The sequence below is a fragment of the Eufriesea mexicana genome, unplaced genomic scaffold, assembly GCF_001483705.2.
Source record: "Eufriesea mexicana isolate 0111107269 unplaced genomic scaffold, ASM148370v2 scaffold386, whole genome shotgun sequence".
NCBI classification, from domain to species: domain Eukaryota; kingdom Metazoa; phylum Arthropoda; class Insecta; order Hymenoptera; family Apidae; genus Eufriesea; species Eufriesea mexicana.
The window spans coordinates 7,170-24,941 of NW_016908604.1; the positions used below are offsets into that span (position 1 = coordinate 7,170).

General features: G+C 51.1%; 1 long non-coding RNA gene across 4 annotated transcripts in view; it reads right to left on the reverse strand.

Annotated features, from left to right (window-relative positions):
• The window catches only part of LOC108545486 (uncharacterized), a 24,174-nt gene that overhangs the window by 724 nt on the left and 5,678 nt on the right, over positions 1–17,772 (reverse strand). For 2 of the 4 annotated variants that reach the window (XR_001890090.1, XR_001890087.1), the window contains exons 2-6: positions 17,462–17,737; positions 16,969–17,273; positions 15,940–16,892; positions 15,722–15,854; positions 9,689–12,821 (exon numbers count right to left, since the gene is read on the reverse strand). This is a non-coding gene — a long non-coding RNA (uncharacterized LOC108545486). Of the gene's footprint in view, positions 1–9,688; positions 12,822–15,721; positions 15,855–15,939; positions 16,893–16,968; positions 17,274–17,461; positions 17,738–17,772 lie in introns of those variants that run through there. The other 2 variants (XR_001890088.1, XR_001890089.1) reach the window with 2 other exon arrangements.

A 17,772-nucleotide genomic window follows, 5' to 3' on the forward strand; every position in this document is an offset into this window, starting at 1 on the left:
CCCGTGTTCGCGTCTGGCTTGTCGTCGAGCGACGAGCGCAGACGAACGAGCACGATTTCTTTCCGGTGTCCTCCGTCGACGCGTAATTCCAAACGCTGCGACTCGAGAGCGAAGCTTCCTGCCCGGCCGCCAATATCGACCGAAAAGCGGGTAAATACACTCCCCTAGCAGCGACACGGTGCATTGCACCCCTGCGGGACAAGTATTTCAGCCGCGCGCCACTAGACCGAGAAACAAACACGATCGCGTCTACGCCCTTCCGCAAGTGCAGCTTGTCGCGGACGCTGATGTCGGACGCGATGGATCGTGAGACCGCAAATATCCCTTTGTCAGGCTTTATGGCGCGCCATAATTCTACCGACCTACTACTCTGTCCGCCGTCTGAGAATTTCGCCAGCCAACCCAGTCGATTTCAATCGCGTCCGCTTCGCCGGCGAATCGATCTGGCCCGAACAGTTTGCGGCTATCGGGCAAGACGTCGTTTCGGCTCGTAGCTAGCTGCGGCTGTTTTAAATAGAAATTACAATCCCTAGACGACCGGCCGGTTATTTCGCTGCCGGAAGATACCGGAAGATACCGGAAGGTACCGGAAGGGAGCGGAAGGGAGCTTATAAAGCGTCGCGTGCCGATGCTAGCTAGCGCTCGTGCCAGCGCGGACTCGTCCAGCTGCGGCAAAACCTTCGGGCCAATCCAGCCGTTCGAGCTTCTTCTCCCTAATCTGCGATTGTGTTTTGGCTAGATTGCATCGGATTTCGCCGAACTCGAACTGCATCGCGCCGCGGCGGGAACTAGTTTCGGGTGTGGAAAATAAAGCCGGCGGAACGTTATCCGAGCTAGACGAGATTATCGGGTGAACCGAATTACGGGATTAAAAACGGATGAAATGAAATTTTTTAGACGGCACGGTGAATCGGGCGTGGAAATTTCGAGCTGCTTCCCACCTATTCGACGTCATCGAAATTCGATTTTTCCACGATGGAAATCGTTCGGACCTAATTATAAGTTCGTCGCGTCCTCGAGGTCGTTAGGGAAAATGGGAAAAAGAAGAAATAGCGGAAGCTGAAAGAGAAGCCGTTCGAGGATCCGTCACGCAGAAGCTGTGCGTGTAATTGGATTTTCATTATTACGATTAAGTAGCGCGAATTGTCGAGCACCGGTAATGAGATTTACGTCACCGGCGCTCAAAGCGAGAGAGTTTAGACGCGCCGGGATAAAAACGATTCCTTTAATTGGATTTGCATCGCACACGTTATTTGCAATTGACGCATTGTAATACAGTCTACGAGTTACTCGCTTAATACCGAAGGGCGGGTGGAAGCGGTGTGCCAGGATTCACAGGCGAGAATAATGAAAATTTTAATTAAAAGCCCCCTCGCCGGTATGCAAGTGCGAATTAATGGCTGCCGGATGAAAAGACGCGGCCGGATTTTAAGGAACTTTTACGACCGTGATCGTTTACACGCGTGACTCATATCGGGGCCAACTTTCCCATTAATCAAAATGTAATTGCTTTCACGCATACCTCGTGTTGACCCACCTCTTCAGCTACGATTCCGTACGTAGACACTGATTCCCATCTTTGCTTTTCATTACTAGGCACCGTCCGCTGGAACTTTTAAAACGGACCGTATTCGATTTAATCGACGAACGAGGTGCTCGAGTTCGGATTCCACGTTTCAAACATTTCCGCTTTGTCGAAGATCCAGAGCCAAAGCATGAAAACCGACTGCACTCCGGCCACAATGCAACGCTTCGCGTCATATTCCACGTTCAAAGGAAGCATTTTGTAAGGAGGTTAGCAACGCGAACCAACTGGGCATTACTTTGTTTTATACCCCGCAAATAAGCGTGGACGGTAGGAGAATTTCCATGGAGCTTTTACGGGGCCGAGCGTTCGGTACATTTGTTTACGACGCAGTCGGAATTTTCGAGCGGTGTTCCGGAAACGAGTCGCCGAGGGCTTCCGGTGCACGCGGTTGTTCCAACCGGTCGATTTCGCTGATAATAACGAAAATAATCGCCTCGAGATGGAAAGTCGCGGAACGAATTTACGCCGCTTCTCGTAACCCGATTAACGCTATTACGTAGCCGTGGCTCGTGTTCGTTTAAACAAATAGTTCTCCGCGAAACGTCCGTGAGGAGTTTTTAAAACGCAGCAGACAGAGGGTCTGCTGGAAACGTGTACTCGATCGACGGTGAAACGCGTGTCAGCCTCGCCCTTTTGTAGTGAAGTCACATCCGTCGTTAAAGGTCTGGGTCCCTCCTCTGCTAAACAGAATGCGCGTTCGAAAGTGTGTGTACAATAGCGGTCTAGGAGTACGTGACTTCCAGAAAGTCGATTCATCACGTCACACTCGTTCCAATCAATTTCCAATACCCCGGGAACTCCTTCAAATGGATACGCGACTGCTTAAGCGCCGCGTTAAAATGTCCGCCATTTTAATCCCGGAACGATGATCGAACGATCGTCGTCGTTTTTAATATAACGCGCGTAATGTGTAAGTAATGTAAATGTTCCATAAACGTCGTATAAATATCTTGAAAACACGAATACACGGTAGAACGAACACGCGGGAAAAATGGCGGAGCGAAAGAAAATTCGGAATGCGAATAAAAGCAAAGGCTAGAAATAGAAATAAGCGGTATCGAAGAAAGTACAGGAGCGGAGATAAGCGAAGGAAAGTTTCTTAAGAGAAATAAGAGAAAAAGCGAAGGAAAGGCTAGATAACCTGAAGGGAAGTTGTGTCGGCCGAGGCAGAGGGCAGCAAAACCAAGGTTAAAGAAGAACCCGAGACGTTACGAAATTATGGAATAGAAATGGACGAAGGGGGCGTGAATCTCTGGGAAAAACGAGCAAAGAAATAAGAATCGAGGAACGAGAAGAAATTGCTGCAGATATTGCTGCAGAAATTTGGGAAACAAACACACGGAAGAATGAGAAATATATTATTTATTATGGAAGAATTATAAAAAGAAATAACTATCGTTCTTTATAATTATCTTTATTCTATTCTTAGGAAGGTATATCTTCTGCATTCTAACTGTGCTAACTGATGAAATAGGGTATGCAACTGCAGCTCGTCCTGGTCTCCTAATTCTTATCAACAGCGCGAAGGAACCTCTTCGACGCACAATTCAAAGATTTCCATTTATTTCAATTATTTCTATATATAGATATTTTTCCTGAGAGATTAATTTTTGCAAATACCTTAGGACGTATTTTATTTTCAACGCTATTAATATAGTAGCGGTGTAAAAAGGAGAATTGGAAAAACGAGACGAGAAGAGAGAATGAGAAAAAAGAAGGTAGAATTAGAAGGTAAAATTCAAAAAAAGCCATAAACGATTAAGAAAAGGAGATACTTTTGATACCGGAATTCGTCTGGTCGGGAATAGCTTTGCTCTAAATGTTTGCCAATAAGGGAGCAGAGTACGGAGGGGTATGAGGATGGAACAAGACGCGCCACGGTTATGGACTTTGACGTCGAGGGAACACCAACGAGGGGATATTGCCGCGTCGCAGCAACTACGTCAAACTCGTCCCTGTACGAGACACTTTGACGTCGTAATGATATAAGCGACCAGTCTTCGTTTCTATAACCTGACATGTAAAACCGGCAACGCGAGACCGACGTCTTGCATCCTCGACGTTCCTCTCTCTATCGACGCAGGGACAAAGGAACGTTTCGTCAAAGTCTAGGGGAATTTTTCATTTCAACGCCCGTTCCTCGCGTAACAAATTTCGAGCAGATCTTTTCCCTTTTAACCTCCCCATTAATACCACCGCGTCGATCTATCGCGGCGTCTAGACCCTCGATCTCGCCCTAAACGGTGCCAAACGCGAGCACAGGCCGATCCTCGGGCCGAGACTGATGTATCACGCGAACTGGAGGATCGGGCAGGCTCGTTGTCCTTTATAAATAGACGGAATTGCTCCACGGAGAAACTCGTACGCTGGAAGCGGTGAATGAATAATTCGCAACGACCCTCCAAAGACTCGGTCCTCGACTCGCCTCCATCTGGACCTCGGTTTACGCCGAGATTCTGCCAAGCTACCTACCAAACAACACGCTCTGATGAGAACGCGTTGCCTCGCTAAAGAGGGTGGTACGATCCTGCTTAAAAAAGGTCTCGAATTCTTTCCTCGATTCTTCTTTCCACCTAAACGCTCGCGAGGATAGCGCATTTGTTCCGACAAACGTCCCGATGCTTCGTCCCGGGAAAACGCGTTGAAGGTAAAAATACCGGCGGAGTGTGAGTCTGCGAATGTTCCGGATTCTCGCGTACTCTCGAGATATGTACGATCGTTTTTAAGCGGATTGAGTTAAGATAGTATCGTTGACTTGTTAATATAATAAAATAAGCTTGTAAATGGAATGACAGCGGCTGGCTATGAAACAAGAGGTATTCGCGATGGGCACACTTTCCTGATCTTTCTTAACACATTGCGTACCGCTCACGAGTTTTCTCGTTTTTCACGCGTCATTTGTTACGGGCCTTAGACGTCAATGCACTGTCTTGTCAAAACGTGCGGTCCCTGGCATAGACTGACTCTTGTGGTAAGATAAGATTAACTCTTTGCACTCGAGGGGCGCCCTTTAGTCGCCATTTCATAAAATTTCGAAGCTCGATATTAATTAATACATGAAATTTAAAATAAAGTAACAATGTGCCATGTATCGAAATTAAATAATTCTACCTGTATTATACGATTTCTTACTGCTCAAAAAATATCATCAGCTTCGTAGCAGAAAATTTTTCAACTCCTACTCTTTTTTAACCAAAAAATCGTCGAGTGCAAAGGGTTAATAAATCAAAAGAGGCTTTTGATTCTGATTATATTTTACATTTCTTGGTGGTATAAAGTAAACGAAGGCTCGAAGTCTTGTACGTTGCGCGATGCAGACGGTGGACTGTCAAAAAGCGTGTCCCATCGAACCTTTCAGCTAGGCTTTCATAGTCTCTGTGACAACCCATTGCTTCACGCAACCCTGCTTCGAGAATTGATAAACTGGATGATTTCTCGAAGCAAAGATAAATCTCGATGCAGAGTGATGCTATCGAAATAAGGATTCCTCTCGCAAACATTCTTTGCAATCAACCCTCTTGCACGCGGTCGCTTTCGTTCCAAGTCCAAACACTCTTGACATTCTTTCAGGGCCTCTGTACTCGTTGCATTCCTAGATATATCATTGCATAAGCGACGTTGGTTTCCGTTCGAGGTACGATCGGGAGAAGGTATAGACGTATCGGCTGGACCGGCGGGCGGTGGTAATCTCGAAATGGTCCTCTATGAAATTCAACCTGCGCTCCCTCGTTTCTTTCGGCCGTTCCGGAGAGGTCGCGGCTTTGAAAATCACGCGGGATAGAACCGGCCGGGTGGGTGGTTGGTTGCTGTATCGGGACTGCGGAGAATGGAGAAATTGCCTCGACGAAAAAGCAGCGATTTATCTATCGGCGAACGGTTGCACGGTTACTCTCTCTTTTTCTATTCCGTACGCTCGGATGCGGTTTTTGTCCCGGGCTAGACGCGAGGCAACATAATCCGCTCGATCGTGGATAGCGGCGGAAAGAAACGAAAAGAATCTTAATGCCAACGCCGCCACCGCCGACGCCGCCGACGCCGTGACGCGCTGTGCCGCATCCTGCCACCCCTCCGCGTCGCGCCGTCGCGTTTCCGTCGACGCGCCGTAATTTCGTTTACTTTCAATCTTGCCCATTACCGGCATAAAAGAAGAAATAACGAGCACGAATAATGCCGATCCGAGAAGGAACGATTCTGCACTCGAATGAGGGACTTTCAGCGAGCTAGGAGGTCTGCTCCGTAATCCCTGCGATTCCTCCTAAGAGACGTTACAATGGGAGCTGCAGTATAACGGTATAATGAGTCGGTACAAGATGGAAGGATAGACCATTCGTCGATATTTAATATCGCGCTCGACTATTTCTCTCTTACCCGAACCAAGTAGCTGTTCTTGGTGACTCGCCTACCTCGTTGTAGCCACCTCGAAAGATCCAGAGCGATCGATGACCTGTCACGAATCGCGCAGGGATTCCACGACGCGTACCCCCATGAAAGAAAAAAGACGATCGGGTATACGCGTGTGCGAGAGGAATCTTTATTTGTACAGCGTCACCCTGTATCACGATCTATCTTTGATAAGCTGAATGGTTCCTCGAAGCTAGATTGAATGACGCAATGAGTTGGTGTCATAAATGGAAAACTCGAGTCTTCGCTTTCGTCATTCCGAAATTAAGAATAAGATCAAGAGTAAAAATTTGTATTCAGATTTATTAACCCGATCTTATCACACATGCCACAATCGAGTTTCTAGAATGATCGGAACCATCGAGGGCGTTCCTTGACGCGTGCCCCCTGTGAAGACAAAAGACGATCGGGCGTTCGGATATAAAATTGGACCTAAACCGATCGACAGGGCATCCCTCTAAACTCGTGAATCTTGGTAGCATCGTCGGAGCGAGAACACCGTGGACCGACGAATGCCTCTGTTGCGGCTGTCGGCGCGAAACTCGTTGCAGGCCGTAGACTCGGCTATTTACGATAGTTCGAGAAGCCATGGACGAGAGTTTCACGCGCCATCGCGGCGCGCCAAAGGACACTCGTCGCTCGGCGCTTCGCATAGTTCTCGTCGGAGACGGAAGCAGCGAACTCCGGCGGAGAACGCAGTCGGCGAGTTGATAAATGCCAGATAAATCTACACGCCAGGGGCCCGGAGTGCCACGGAAATCATCGGGTGGCGGTAAACGAGTTTCTGATGACGCCCTTTCGAGGCGGCGCGACTCGCAATCGCGAAATTGGCGGGTAAGAGGGCCTGCTTGCACGAGCAGGCCGTATCGCGGGTTTGTCTGGTCCCTTTTCCGATACGCAGCCACGGCAATCTATCAGGCTGGCGTAAACACACCCTCGCGATAGCAGCCATCCACCGCGTCCCCATCTGAAATAAGATCTTTTTCAAAGCGGCCGAACGCGTCACCGCGGCAGTCGCGCAGTGGCTGATGCATCCCGGGGGTAGAAAAGTGCCACCCGGGAGCGTAGAAATCCGATCGGTGCCGAAAAATTGATAAACCGCGGTGAAACGCGTTTGAGCAACGCGGAAGATTACAACTCGGGATCGAATGGCATAATTTCCCGACTCGCGTGAACGATGGAGAGTGGCCAGGCGCGAAACAAACCGTCAGCCTCTGACGCAGAGTCACGGAACGGCAAACGGGGATCGCTGAATTACGATGAGTTTCCGTTTCGTCCGTTTTTGTCGACACGGTCATCATCGTTGGCACGCCGGGAAGAGAGACACGGGAATTTGATATAACGAGATTTCCTTGGACGCTGTAACGCTCGCGCGCTTTGACCCCCTAATTAGCTACGAGATATTTGGAAGGATTCCAATTGAAATTCGCCTGACCCAGTCCCTCTTGCTCGTTTCGCTCTGTTTTCCTCGCTAACTAACAAAAGGGATCAACGGAAGGCACCGACGAGAGTGTGCTCGAGGCTTCCTGCGCCGGGTCAGGCTCACGCCTGGATCCACTCCTATTGCGACATCTAGCATTACTAATACCGCGTGAACGCGTCCTAAGGTTCACGGACGCCACAGGTGTGACTTATTCGGTGTACACCGATGTACGGAACGTGGACCTGATATTCCAGCGAAATGAGGCAATCAATGTACACAGACGCATTCGGGACTGGCCGTAGAACGCTGCAACACCTGCGAATAACGTCGCTACTTCGAGCGTGTCTCAAGATGCGCATCGGTCATGCGACCCTACATTAACCCTACCTTCGCTGTAAATTACGAACACGCATTATGCAATCCGGAAAAATTCGTTTCGATAGCCCGTGGTTCGCTAACGACCGGCTAAAAATAGTCGAGACCGATGACAGCGCCAATCGAGTCAAGATGGCCGCTGATAGGCGGCTCGGAGAGGGACTCGCGGAGGATCGAGACGAAGAGAAAGGTAGAATCGAGCGATTGTCGAGAGTAATTAATACGCACGGGGGCCGGAGACGGTGCATTCCGAGACACGGGTTGGAAACTCCGCGAGCGTGAATGGCGGCGGTGGGCGCCCAGCGACGAACGACACTGCGAGGCGTCACGCGAGGCGGACGAAATGTAACCAGCAGTTTCGCGACGAACCTCTTCGCCCTGACAGTTTGAAAGCGCGGTATCGCCCAAGGGGACTTGCCAAGTTCCACCGGCAACTTTGTTCTTCGCGAACCTTACCGGAAACATCCGCCGGAATTTCGCACCCGGGTAATGCGTCCGGGACGGATGGCAGCGGCGCGAGTGGATGCAATTCGAACGATAATAATTCCTCCTGCATTATACATTTCGTTCGCGCGCTCTAGACGCGCGAAATCGGATTTGCGACCCGGCAAGCAGCCGTGTGAAACGACTCCTTCGGAACCGAGCGACACCTACCGGAACTGTCAATTTTTTCTCCGGGCACGATCGAAATTGCTCGCTATTCGCAGCCCGTTAGCCAGGTCGCTGGCTACGACGCTGATCGCGGCGTACACGGAAGCGAGGAATTTTCGAGATGGTTTTACAACGGAGCGTTTCATCGCGGAATCGTTTAAAGTCGAATGTTGACAGATCCAACGACTCGACTCGGGTAGCGCGCGTCGGTTATCATCAGCCCTAGCTTTGATCCGTTTCCGCAGCTTTCAGGCTTAACGCGTTACGTTCAGCGCTGGTCGCGTCAAAGACGGCCGGAATTATTCAAAGATGAACGCGGCGGCTACGCCAGGAGACATCTCGTACAATTTTAAACGAGTCCGAGCAGGACGTCCTTTGAGCGGAGCTGTTGCCAGGAGTCTAGCGGTTCCCGTTGTTCCTCTATGCATCGCGTTTCCTCCGTTATCGAAATCTTGCTCTCGTTAAGGCCCGAAACGTTCCCTTCGCCCGCGTTTTAATTATCCAAGCGAAACGGAAGGGCGTCGGAAATGGCGTCGAAGCGGAGACTCCTCGCCGGGTCATTAAGAACGCGTAACGTTCCCGCGCATTCTCGCGAGCTGGCTGTGCGCGTTAACGCGTTGTTTTTCGCGGGTTTATCGATCATCCGTGCAGCAGGGAGCAACGGGTTCTGGAGTCGGTGAAAGCCAGCGCAGATAGGGGGTTCCTTAGAGCGCGGCGCTCGCGCGCCATCGTTTGCCGCTCCTCTAAGCACGTAGGATTTACCGGGCGGAGCTTGCAATTACTAATTCTGTTCGCCTCGTGTCGGGCCGGCTTTCGCGTCGAGGCGAAACAACGTCTCGACGCTCGGCTCTGTTCGCGGCAGATATGACCGCGCGCGCCCCAGTTTCTCGCCCGCTAACGAAGCGACTGCGAAAAAAACACAGGCGAGGAACAAAAAGGAATCGTTTCCGACACGAGGCTCCGCTAACGAATCGTCGAACGCGACGCGCCGCGACGGACCGAGTTCCGAACCAAACGCTCGCAATGGCCTCGCGGAATAATGCCGCGAAAATGAGACGGAATAAAAAATCTTATTTCACCAACGACCGCGTCTCCAACTTTCCCATGACCGACCTCTCCGTTTTCCTTCTCCTTTTCCTTTTTCTCGCGCTCGTAAAACGCGCTGGCAAGTTTTTACGCGTGACCGAGAGAGGTCCGACGCGTTTTAAAAATTTCCAAATCGCCCACGCTGGTTCCCTCCTACGCGCTGTGCCCCGTTTACGATCGACCAAACAAGCTACCGCGAAAAATCTCTCCGCCTTTTCGATCCGAGCGATCCAGAAGAAATCTTCGAAACTTTTAATTCGCTCTCTCAGAATCGGAGGTTTGATCGACGGACGGGAATCCATAAGCGGAGGAGTCGTCTCGTGACCCAGAGCGTAGTTTCCTCGCGAAATTACGCCGAAAGTGGCAACGTCGTCGCAGCTTTTAACTGACAATAGAGGGCGTGCAACGAGGATGCGCGATGGTCGCGCGGCACCGGAGAAGAACGCGTCATCGTGGATCCTTCCATCGGAGGAAGCACGGTCGGGATAGGTGGTGGGCGACGTCAAATTGGACGAGGGGATGCCGAAGAGGACGGTTCGTCTCGAGGAGCGTGGAGGAGCGCGCTTTCACTGAGCCCGGACCCCCGCGCGGATAACGCTTTTCCGCCGATGAGCTTCTCGTTTCGTTATCCATCTCCGCTCCGCGTTCAGCCGACGCACACACGCGCTGAGCGCGCGCGGATCCCCGGTGTACGTGCAAGAGAAGTTAAACGCGTGCAAACGGGCGCAAAATCGATTCGCATAATACGGTCACGTGGTGAGCGATTTTCAGCCGGCCTGATTACGGTTATTCAACCACGTGACAGATTTCAAATTTACTCGGCTGCGACGGTGGCGCCGCCGCCGCCCGCTTGACGTAGTCACGTATAATCAGGTGGCCTGGAATTTATTATGGTACGTGCGTTACATGCCTGCTGCGCCATTACGAGGCGAGCGATAGTCGTCGCGTCGAGCCGCGTCGCGACGCTACGAGCTTCGATTTATCGCCGATACATGGACACCCTTCCGGCAATCTACCCGCCGAGCGTACTCTCTCCCATCCATACTTTCCGCCCGCCCTGCGACGCCCCAAGCCTCCCGCTTCTTGGTTACACGCGAAATTCGATTATCGGGAATACGGAATGCCTTTCGGCCCGTCTATTGTCGCGTTAGCCGGTGTAACGCGACCCAGGCCAGACCCCCTTTATCCGAATTCGATTACCGCCCGTTTTGAATATATTTTTCCCCGCGATATCGCCATCGGCTTCGGGTTCCCGCTCTGGGGTGTTCGGATGTTTTATACGCCCTCGACTGGGCAGATAACCACGCGATTCCTTCGCGAATCTACGTACGTACATTCGACATACCTGCGAGGGCTGTCGTCCGCCAAAGCGAGAGCCAAATTTCAGCGTTTCGAGCGCGGGCGAGCGTGCGATAATCAGCGAACCGGCAATCGGGTCGAGATTCGAATCCCGCCCATCGAAACGCGCCATGTTTGTCGAATTAGGGGATTTCGAACGAAGTTATAATCGATCGGGAACGCGAACTATCCCACGGGTCGTTTGCGAGACGCCACCCCCGGCCTCGCACCCCCGAGCCGACAGACTCGTCCCGCCTGGCGGAAGAGTTAGCGGCGAAAGTCCTCTCCGAGCTCGTCTAGACGGTGCGGTGCTTCGATGCCGCTCGTCGAATTCGTCGCGACTAATTATCGCGGCGAATCCGCCGAGCGACGCCCGCTGATTGCGAGGTAATCGCGGCTGAAATGGAGGGGGCGCACGCGAGGGATCGCGATTGGGGCGGAGGGCGTAAAAAATTCACGCGCGTTTCAGTCCGAAGATGGATTCCGCGTGGAGGTATCGATCGGCCGGGGGTGGAGGAGGGCGTCGCGACGGCGTTCGTCGGGATAAAAGCGATCGGAGCGGAATCAAAGCCGAGTAACCGCAAATTACAGGTGGCAAGTAAAGAACGACCGCGAGCCGGTCGACGACGTGAAAAGCGCGGGATAGCGATGTCGCGAGTCGGTGGAACGGATCTGGAGAAAAAGCAGAGGCCAAGGGAGCAGAGGAACCGAGAGAGAACGAGCCGACGCCCTTACACGCTCCATCAATCTTCGCTTCTCGCGAGAGGACTAACGACGTCGCGGCGGCGGGATAAGCGGACTTAGCTGGCCGGGTAATCTCGGTATACCAGTCGGCACGGTTATTGTCGGGAAAACGACGGAAAGAAAGCCATCTGCCGGGACACTAAGGCTGGACGGTGATCGATCTCTCCTTTCCCGACCCTCTTCCAACAATTTCCACGTCTTTATCGTTAATTAACGGAGAATTACGCGTTCCAGAGACGCTCCGCGCCGAGAGTGCCTGGCAAACGCGAGAATATGCTCCGGGCATCTAAACGCGTGTCCGGAGATAACTCCTCGTGTTCTTCAAGAATCTCTCGCGTGCACTCTAAACGCGCTCCAGCGTCGGATGCGTATATTTTTCTCGCGGGAGTGTCGACGAACTTGCACAGTTTCAATCGGAACCCGTGATTTCGCTCATTGACACGCTAATGCCCGTCACCGATGAGGGGATGACGGTTTAATAAATACACTCGGTTAAGTTCCTCGGTTTAGTAGTATACTGGAAGACGTCTCCAACGAAACGAACTCGCAAATCCTGTCAGAAGCTTCTAACGAAGATCCTGAGTGTGCGAGCAAACAATAGACTCTTTGTTTATTTTGATATCGCGTGACTCGTGGCAGATTTGCGGATTTCGGAATCTAACCTAACCCCTTGATATACGATTTAATTACGAAAAATTACGCGTCGAGGTAATTAAATAGCGCACCTATCCCATCCACGATGAAATTAGACAAAAATCTGAGAAAGTCTCCTTATTTTATGCACTTCGAAACGTGCATGACAGCGTGAGATCTCGCGCGAAGAGCTTCAACGCGAGGAGAAAATCTACAAAGATACGCCTAATCTCTGGTAAAGCGGGATTCCCTTCGTCCTTTACCTCTGTCGCAATACCAGGAAGAGACAAAGAGGCTGACGACTGGTTGCCGCGAATGGCGATTCGGCTTGGCCAGCGGCGCGTTTTGCCCTCATCCCGGAAGTCTCGGCGTAATGCTGGATATAAACTGGACGGGTCGAAAATATGGCGTCGCGGGAGAGAAAGCGAGCCCATGGACAACACGCGGATCAGTGAAATGGCGAGCATTGCTATTCCAACGACGTCCTCGGCCACCCTTCTTTCGCCCGCGCGCCACCCTGCACGTACGCGGCAAGGGCGTCGGCTAACTGGATCAGCCCTGGACGCTTCCACTTTGCAACATCTGTAAATGAGAAGTTGTCGTTGACGTTTGCTCGAACGAAGCCCGGGTAACGCGCGCTGCAATCTCCGCCCGCTTCGTTACACGCCCCGTGCCGTGCACGTGCAATCCGATTTAAATTCCCGCGTTACTCGCTGAATCGTCCGCTCTTATGGTGCTCGTGATACCCGACGCCTCGTATTTTTCCCCGCCTTATGCAAGTATCGCGTATTCCGTTGTCCGTGAGCAAGAAAAACGGGAGAGAAATTGAAGACGAATTGAAGAGGAATTGAAGACGAGAAGAACGCGAGAGAAACGGCGTGTCTTGAATAATTACCCGACGCCGAGTCACTCGCCCGACACTGCAGGGACCCTGAGCGTCCCGATGGGCCCCTGCGAACCGTGCATGCCGAATCAGGGGGTCGAAAAAGGGCGAGGAACAGGGCTCGGTGAAAGCTCGCCGTTTAGGGAGGGTGGTTCAATGCAGTCGCGGAAAAAGTATGAAAAATGTGACGGGAAAGATAAGGAATAACGGAGTAGCGGGCGATAATAGGCGAAAAGGGTGAAAAAGCGGGAGCGAATCGGGCAATAAGAGGTCGCGGGCTCCCTTCTGGCCTATGGAACGATATTTAATTAAACGGCCGCGAGGGCGCGCGCGATTAAGATTCTCCGTTATCGCCACGGCCGCTGTTAATTACGTGAATTGCGAGACGTGGACGAACAGAAATTTTTCGGATCTCCATTTTACAGTCCGAAAACCCTCTCGTTCCTAACCTCCAATATATCCGGCATCCACGTAATAACCCCCACATTGCTATTTTAACGCTATTTTCAATTGTTAATCGGACTCTTTATACCAATTAAATAATATTGCAACGACCATCACTCTCACCCTCGCCGGTAGATGGATTCCTTCTTGAAGGAAGTTCGAGGACTTTCTCGCAAGTCCTTGCTGAATCTTCGACCTTCCTTAAATAGAAGTCCCTATGCCACCTAAGTAACCACGTTTAAGGCGGGGCCTGCTAGGTAGCCTTACCGACGGGCCCACTAGCAGGCCCCGGATGATACGCTCATCCCCTCCACTTCGTTTCGTCCTACCTAGCACAACGACCAAGGAGAATACCCACGATATCGTTAAATATATCGTTTATGTGGAAATTACGAGTGTATTGTTTTAAAGAAAAGTCCCTTTTCTTCCAAGATAAACCAGGGCCCAGTTCAATGGCGGCACCACGACGAATTAAAGGTATCTAAAACGAGAAACGTTCGCGTAACAATGAGTAGCCATGATTTGAGAAATGGCGGATTTCTCAAAATGGCGGACGCTTGATACGAAAAGCGAAATAACAAAAATAACCCCGATAGGGTTATAATTGCAGCGAAATAATAATAAGTTGTATTCGAAAGAGAAAAAGGGAAAAAGTTTTTGGAAAACAGAACGGACCGCTGGCGGGTGGTTTCGTCGGCCCGGGAAGAAACTCTCGCGGGTATTCCCGACGGTTTACGCCTATGGAGTGGTATGGAAGCAGCGCGGTGGCGTGTACACAAAGGCGGAAAGTGCGACGCGACGAGAGGCAGGAAAAAGGGAAACGACTGGACGCGGCAGGGGAAAACATCTTTGTCGGGCTTGCCAGTCGGCAGACAGCTTTTAATATATTTGACAAAGTTCGAGCTTTCGAGAACGCGGACGCGACCAAGCAGCCTCGTAAATCCTTGCCTCTTAGCGGTATGCGCGAGTACGCCTACGGGCTGCCTCACCTTCGCGCCACGGATAAGTCTTCGTTTTCCAAACTTTCCCTCGCGATCGCGTCGGATACATTTTTACGAGCTCGCTCGAGACGGTCCATTATTCGTGTTCTTTCGCAGCCGAGCTAAGGGCTGCGTCGCACCCCGCCCGCGAGTGCTAACTTTCCGGGTAAGAAAAATTACCGAGTACCGGGGATCTCTTTCTTTCTTTCCCTCTTTCTTACTCCCTTTCGCCTCTTTTCCTTCCCTTCTCTCCCTCTCCCTCTCTCTCCCTCTCTCTTTATTCTCCAGCGGAGAAGAGCGATTCGAGTTTCCTGGATTACCGTCGATGACGTGATAATGTCAAACCCCGGCGGACACCATTATTTCAATGTTTGCTCCTGGAGTGGGAAGAAGTCTGGATCTGGTGGAAGACCTCGATAATGGGAGTCCTATTACTGTTCGAGGCCAGAGTCGGAGCTACGTTGCCGCTTCGAATCGGCTGAAACGGGTCTGAACCTTCTAAAGTAGGCTCTGACGTTATTACTGGATCTCTGGTTTTGACATTTGTACAGCGACTCCCGAGTACCCTATAGTTGCAGATCTTTCGCCGGTTATTCTCCCACCGTTCGTACCTTTGTACCGCAGTTTATTCGCCAGTCGGTGGATCGTAAATTTGGCAAAGTTGCGGGAACGAGTGCGTAAGAAGCGCGAATGGAAGACGGGAAAACCGGTTTTTTCGACGTTTCCACGCCGCGATTACTGCATTGCGGTTTAATAACGAATATCGGGCACGCGCTCGCAAACTTACCTGACTCGGAAGAACACGGTTTTGGTTTTGCCTACTGCGACTACTTCGTAGTGTGCCGCGGCGTGTACACGTTCGCGGAAAACGTTCGAGTTTCGTTGTTTGCGCGCGGAACGATATGCCCGGTAGCGTTAATTCGCTTTATTAAAAACGCAATTAAAATATGCAAGCCGGCGCGCGTGTTTATTCGCCGCTCTGCTAAAAACGCTGCTCCGAAATTAATAAGTTCTTTGGAACAAGCGTCTTTAAATCCGCGGTTATTCCACTCGAAATTGTTCGATGAAAAAAAATGTTTAATTCATCGCGAGGTTAAAGCCGATAAGCTTGATTCGCGTTACGAAGACAAAACCGAAAGTTCAATAATTCCTGACTTTTCGTGTCGGAGGTTTACCTTTGAACTCCCGCCGTGGTGCAGGTCTCCGGCGCCAGATGGCACTACCTCCCACGAGTGCAAGTCCACCATTCCGTCGCAAGATAACGCCGCGTTGCAGTTCCGAGTTGCGTCGGTAAGGTAGGAACGACGACTGCTTGGACAAAATGGAGAATTCCAATAAAATGGCGATTCCAAGTGGCTTGCTCGGTATTTACGGCAACGCGTAACGAAATTACCTTTTCCTTCGAAATCCCAGAAGGAAAGATCCGCGAACGCGTCACGTCTTCTTCGAAATTTATCGCGTTCAATTTTCTATCTACGTCGTACAGTTCGTTTAGCTTAAAAATTTCGAACTTTGCCACCTGTTCGTTGCCGAAAATAAACGCTACGCGATGGGAACGGAAAATATTTCGCACCCTCTGAAACGAAACCTGAAATTCAACCCGGAAACAAACCGCCCCGCGGGATTTGCGATTAATTCTTAGCGAAATCATCGATGAACGCGAGTTGGCTGTAATTAATTATGATAATATTATTAATTTCGGGTTTTCGTGGTCGCGTTAATATCGTCCCTGCCGGCATTGGAACGGTCGTGGCGGACGGCGAATTTCTGCGGGCTGCAAACCAACGAACCACCGCAATATCGTTTATCGATTAAGCCACGCACGATACGACTAGGCACAGCGAAAAACCGCTTCGATCCGCGCGCGTTCTTGCCTCCTTCGCGTTTACTCCTCTCCAGAAGGAAACTAATATACGCGTAGAAGGGTGAATTTATGCCTGTCGCACGCGTCGCGCAGCTTACTCGATATTTTCATAAGGGTGCACAGGCTTGTGCCGGTTTAATAAAAATTACGGCAGTCGCGTTCGCGCCGAATTGATTTAGAAGAATTTATGTACAGGCCGGCAGAGAGCGAGCGACCGGCGACTGTCTCGTTTCGCATTCGGCCCGTGCCAGCCCAACGCGCCTATACTCGCGTCATCAATTTCACCGTTGCGCCTCGGTGTTCCGTCGCCTTGTCGGGGATCAGCGCCCTGCCTGCGGATGCAATTCGCTCCGGGGTGCAATCAATGCGATGGCGTTGCAAATTCCGTGGCTGACGGAGTCGAAGGCGGATAGCGGACAGGGCTGCTCGACCAAGACTGCCACCAGCTCCGCTCTACACCAGGACAAGTTAGATTTGTTCTCCTACGGAAGACAAAAGATCACCTTTATCTTATTCCACGATTGTTTTTCCTCTCTCTCCTCCTCGCTGCTATTGTACCTCTTCCTACCTCACCCCCTCTTCGATCCCTTCCATTATCCACCTTTGTTCCGACCTTCTTCGGTCCCCTCTCTCTCCCTTTTCTCCTATTTCTTCGCGCATCGAACCTCGGTGTCTGTTTCGAACGACGATTCTATTTACGAAATCGCATTCTCTCTTTCTCTCCGTGTTCTCTCCCTCTTCTCTCTCTTCTCCAGCCCCGCTCTCGCTGTCCGTCTACGACTTCCGTTCGCCCCGTCACCCCCGCTGCGCTCCCTCTGCTCTTTTTCGCCCGTTCCTTTTGCGTTGTCTCGTTTAATGCACTCCTATAGGAAATTACAAGTGAAAACGTTTCGTTAGCAGCGTCTATTTTCCAGCGTCGCTTTTTTAACCCCGTTGTCTCGCCCCGTTTTTCCTGTTCGCAGCGCGTAAATCGTTAGCGAGCTCGTTAACTTCGCGCGATATTTATCGAGGCAGTCTGACCCGCGATAATGGAATCCCATTGTCTACTTACGAGCGCATTACCCCCGTCCACCGATTGCCTCTCGTTGACACCGTTTCTTTCGGCCGATCAATCCGCTGCGCAGGCTCCGACATACACCTTAATTCCTTCGTCGTGCCGATCCTTCTTTCACCACGGGCCCTTTCCTCCGTGCTCGGAACACGGCTTTCCCTTCCGAACCAGTCACCCTGTCAGCCATTTCCCTCCGTCTCGGATCCATCCGATACGTGATCCTGGCCAACGACGAGCAAGCATCCTCGTAAAATGATCAATTCCTCGATTCGTCTCCTGAAAATAAAAAGAAATAAAAATTAGAAAGGGAA